Source organism: Sinocyclocheilus grahami, unplaced genomic scaffold (genome assembly GCF_001515645.1).
Source record: "Sinocyclocheilus grahami isolate Dianchi unplaced genomic scaffold, SAMN03320097.WGS_v1.1 scaffold39.1, whole genome shotgun sequence".
In the NCBI taxonomy this organism is placed as follows: Eukaryota; Metazoa; Chordata; class Actinopteri; order Cypriniformes; family Cyprinidae; genus Sinocyclocheilus; species Sinocyclocheilus grahami.
In genome coordinates, this window is record NW_015505218.1 from 942578 (window position 1) to 947823 (window position 5246).

The following is a 5246-nucleotide window of genomic DNA, read 5'->3' on the forward strand; positions in this document are numbered from 1 at the left end:
ATATATATATATATATATACAGTATATCTCTAGCAGCACAATATATTTTATATTGCTTCACGTTGGGGTGATAATGACCCTCTCTGGGTGTATTGCCCAATAATGTCTGGTCAGCAATATATTATTATCCCTTATTTAATTCTGTAAAATAGGCTTATACAACAATGTGTTGTGTGTAGACAGCGAAAGCTTTACCACATCATGTGGCTAAACCAAGGCCGGTAAACAGGTTTGTTCCCATTTGCCCTGATGATGTTTGGAATTCATTCTTCACTAAACTTGATTCCTGAGTGCTATCTGTAGCTCTTGCTCATTTACCCAGTTACCAGGACAACCACGCTGGCCCTAGTAACTACGCTGGTTTCCATGGGAACTATTGCAGACTATTCTCTTCATTGTCAGTGACAGGAATTAGAAAACAGGAGAAAATATTGCCCAAGTGCCATGCACTCTTATAGAAACCTGTGAAGAGAGTTTAGCTACAGTATTTTGACCATTTTTCCCCATTTCAGTTTCTATTCACATTACGGCCCTCTTAAAAAGCTTAGTGAACTGCATATAGTATCACGGGTACATGATTATGCTTTTAAGGTAGCGTCTTTTTGATCAAATTCTGTAAGGCAGCATTGCATGTTTACTTTAAGGAGAAATCAATTCCATAATGCATTATGCTAAGCTCAGTGAAAAAAAAATCCATCCAGGGTGGCAGTTGAAGCAAGAAATGTTAATTATAAATATATAATTCATTCAAAAACATATAAATGAAAAAAAAAAACATTCTTGAAGTATGGCCTTGTTTAATAGCTGTTTTCTATGTGTGAAGTTTGTAAATAATCTGTCTAAGCACGTACTGGTCAACACTGGTCGTACTGGTCAACACGAACAACACTGCGGCCATTGCATACATCAACCATCAGGGTGGTCTCACCGAGAGGACCCTGGAGATGCCCAGTCGTGGTTGTGCTTTCTTTTCTGCAGGAAGGGTTGGAGCAAAGGCTGCCTCCCTCCACCCTGAAAGTGAATGTTGCTGCTATCGCTGCACATCACGATGCAGTGGACGGTAAAGACAGTGGAGCTCAAATTTCTGTCGCTCGCCCACTGGATAGTGGATGCCTTAGTCCTGGCTTATCAGGCTCAGGACCAGCCATGCTTAACTAATTAAGTTAACGCATTAAACTGACAGCCCTAATATATATATTTTTATATATATATATATATATATATATATATATATATATATATATATATATATATATATCATGAAATAAAATTTCTCATATCGTGGTCATGTTACGCCACAATTCGTCAGTTCGTTCTGATGTGATGTCAAACGTGACCGGCTGAAAGGTAATGTCTCAGTCACACATGTAACGAATCAGATATTTCCTTCTAAATTAAAAAAAATTAATGTGTTACTTTACTAGTAACGTAAAATGTAATCTGATTGTTACTCGTATTACCCCCAACACTGTTACTACAACTGAATGCCCACATAAAGCTGTTCCCATTTACACAGTTTCAGTTGTCATACATAAAATAATTAGAAATAGTGGCTAAACACAACCCACTGATACTACATGTTAACCAGGAGTCCCTCACTTTACTCCTTAAATCCTGATGTATAATCTCAACATTATTTGATAAAATCAACATACATCTACACTAAAGAGCGGCTGTATCGGGTGATTTTGGCTATATTACTTTTTTGTCTCATGCCGCACACTGCCTGCATCCGAGTAACAAACGATGTGCATATTAACAGATAGCTATGTTCATATTTATAATTCAAAACAGTGCTGCTTCTCTGCTGCTCACTGCACATAATAGACGCAGAGAGAGATGATACTGTGCCAGAAAAGTCATACCTCGCTCTCGCAGGCCAATTCTGGCGACATCTTCCAGTTGAATGACAGCTAAAGTTTATCCAAAAAAAGTTTGTCAGGAAAAAGCCACCAAAAAATATCTGAAAGTTGCTAAATATAGTGTTAAAGTCACGATTGTGTGTGTGAGACATGGGAGCTGATGGATAATTGTGGCGGTCATTGTGTCCCTTCCTGGGTTTGTGACGTCACAAACCCTGGAATTTTACATAAACCCTGCCCCCAGCAACACGCATCAGAGGGGGTGGGGCTGTGTTGTGCCACTTTAGAAAAGAGAAAGAGTTGTTGTAGTAGAGTTTTGTTGACTCAATCTGCACAAGTTCAATGCCGGATTTGACCATAAGCTTGTCCTCAAATATGGAGCAGTTCAAACTATAAAAGCAGAAGCTATTTTTATGGGTCACAAACTGTAAGTAAGTTACTTGCTCATACTTTGTTGATGTGTTTTCCTTAAATAGTTTCTATCGTTAATGTTATGTTGTAGTATGGATAAAGTTTTAGTACAGATAAAACCGTATATCAAAAGATAACATAAACAGCAGTAGCATTTACAAATAACAAATATATATGAGGTAACTACAAAAAAAAAAAAACACACATTCTGAAATGTCCTGTAAGAGTCGTGCTTGCATAGGTTCTGCTCGATCCTCTTCAATAATATTTTCTGGGTCTTACTCAGGCTCAAATGATAAGGCAACATTCACGCCATTGTTTACAATACACAGGGTCCACATGCAACTACCCATTATGGTAAGTGGCATGGGTTTCCGGATTCTGCCAGCCGCCATATCACCCTGTAGCCCAAGACTGGTTGCCCACTGAAGCTAAGCAGGGCTGAGCCTGGTCAGTACCTGGATGGGAGACCTCCTGGGAAACTAGGTTGCTGCTGGAAGAGGTCTTAGTGAGGCCAGCAGGGGGTGCTCACCCTGTGGTCTGTGTGGGTCCTAACGCCCCAGTATAGTGACGGGGGCACTATACTGTCAACAAGCACCGTCCTTCAGATGAGACGTTAAGCTGAGGTCCTGACTCTCTGTAGTCATTAAAAATCCCAGGATGTCTTTTGAAAAGAGTAGAGGTGTGACCTCGGCATCCTGGCCAAATTTGCCCATTGGCCTCTGACCATCATGGCCTCCTAACAATCCCCATATCTGTTAATTGGCTTCATCACTCTGTCTCCTCTCCACCAATAAGCTGGTGTGTGGTGGGCGTTCTGGCGCACTATGGCTGCCGTCGCATCATCCAGGTGGATGCTGCACACTGGTGGTGGATGAGGAGATACCCCCTGACAATGTAAAGCGCTTTGAGTGCCTAGAAAAGCGCTATAAAAATGCAACTAATTATTATTATTATTAATTATTATTATTATTATAACATACATTAGGCAGTTAGCGAATCACAACACACTTGGCCAGCTAACCAATCTGAGCCCATTGTACATTTCTGAGGGAGGAACCAGAAAGTCAACAGACAGTTTTTAGGTGAATGGAAAAGGGGTGTAGAATAAAGGTGAAATATAATTAGATGTTTTAAAAACGAAGCATGAACACGTTACAGTGCATCCCATAAACACAATCAAGCCTTCGAGAAAAGCTGGTAGACCACCCCTTTAACAGTGACTTGCTGTCATCTGGCGGTTTTAATTTCACATTTCAACTATTTTTTTATATGTTTCAAATAATTTCAAATATCAATATTCAACATTTTATGTTTCAAACAAATCATTATTTATGCATTTGTAACTGCAGGTTAAATGCATGCATGTCCACTCTGAGCTACATTAAACTGTGTAATTAAATCTAAAAGCCACTTCAGATGTAGGTTCCAGTTTTTTTATGTTGGAATGAAAGAGACTAAGTACCGGATGAAGTGCCTCGTATGCTTACCCAGAGATGCAAAATGGAAGAAAGAGTTAAAACAGAACACAATCTTGCTGCTCAAACTGTGTATAAGCATTTATTTAATAGGCCTATATATTTGTTTGCTCCTTTTCCCTTTTGCATTTAATTGCACTTTTACATTCAATACTTAAGTATGTTTAATAAAATAAAAAAAACCGTTTCATACTTAAGTACAATAAATATCACATACTTTAAAACTTTTACTCAAATAATATTGTATATAATAGTATTATAAATTATATAGTATTATATATAATACAAAGTACTTTTCTGGTAAGATGTCTGTATAATTTTACTTAAGTGTGGCTTTCTGGTACTTCATCCATCCACTACTTAAGTACATCTTTCTTTGTGATTTTTGTAATTACATAAGTTGTCTTTGAAATATATGTGTACTGCTAAAATGTGCTGGAAAACATTTATGGTAAACTAATTTTGGTAAATATTAAACGTAATTTCTATTTGTATGTCATGTATCTCAAAATATTTGTAATTACGCTTTTGTAGTAATGAAGTTGAAATTTAGTCGGTTGCAAATCGGAATGATTTAATTAATTAGCAAAAAAAAAAAAGTGATCACAAAGCAATGTAATTTCCAGACATGGAAATTAATTTATTAATATATGAGGGAACCTAGCCATTTTTCAATTTATTGGTAATTTATATGTGAACAATGAAAGATTTTACATTTGAATGCATACCCGTCTGTCAAAAATTGATGACAGCGTGCATAATGTCAATAATGTCAGCTCCCAAAAACTTTTTCTTTTGTTTTTATATTGTATGCGATGAAATGAACATTTTCCCACACAAAAACAAGCACAGACCATCAAAATCCTGAAAAAATAAATACAAATAAAATACAAATCCTTGCAGAAAATGTCTGTCAAAATTCTGCAGGCATCTTAGGAACTAATGAGAAAGTGTGCAACCAAATTTTTCATTTCGTGTTACAGTAGCTCTTGACCTTAGTAATCCATCTTTTTCTGAAAAAAGAAAGAGAAATAAAATGGCACACGAGGATAGGGAAAGCTCCAATTATTGTGCAGATGAATGTATCATGTGACAGTTTAGTATGGCTTAGCTATTTTGGGAATTATATCATACCCACCGTCTTCATTAAGTGGCTGTCATTTAAATCAGTGGGCGCTAACATGGATTGGCAACAGATGGTGAAAGGATATGACTTAACACAGTTGCTTAGTAACACAACCAGCCTCTGAAATGAGAGCCAATGGCTCCTTTGCGTTTTTCAATGGAAGGTGAGAGTACAATTGGTTGCCATCATGCACAAGAAGCTTGTCTGAATGGAACCCTCTGGCATGTGTATGTAGTACAATACTGTTGCTGCATAGTTGTATTAATTTTCTGAGTTCAAATTTTCTAAACACAAAGTAAAAAAAAAAATATATATATATATATATATATATATATATATATATATATATATATATATATATATTAGGAT

At 36.8% G+C, this 5246-nt stretch overlaps 1 long non-coding RNA gene across 1 annotated transcript in view; it reads right to left on the bottom strand.

Moving 5' to 3' along the window:
- Positions 1-1661, bottom strand: part of LOC107581897 (uncharacterized) — a 25456-nt gene extending 23795 nt beyond the window's left edge. The window contains exon 1 of the long non-coding RNA XR_001608877.1: positions 1652-1661. This is a non-coding gene — a long non-coding RNA (uncharacterized lncRNA). The remainder of the gene's footprint in view (positions 1-1651) is intronic.
- Positions 1662-5246: the final 3585 nt, after the last annotated feature.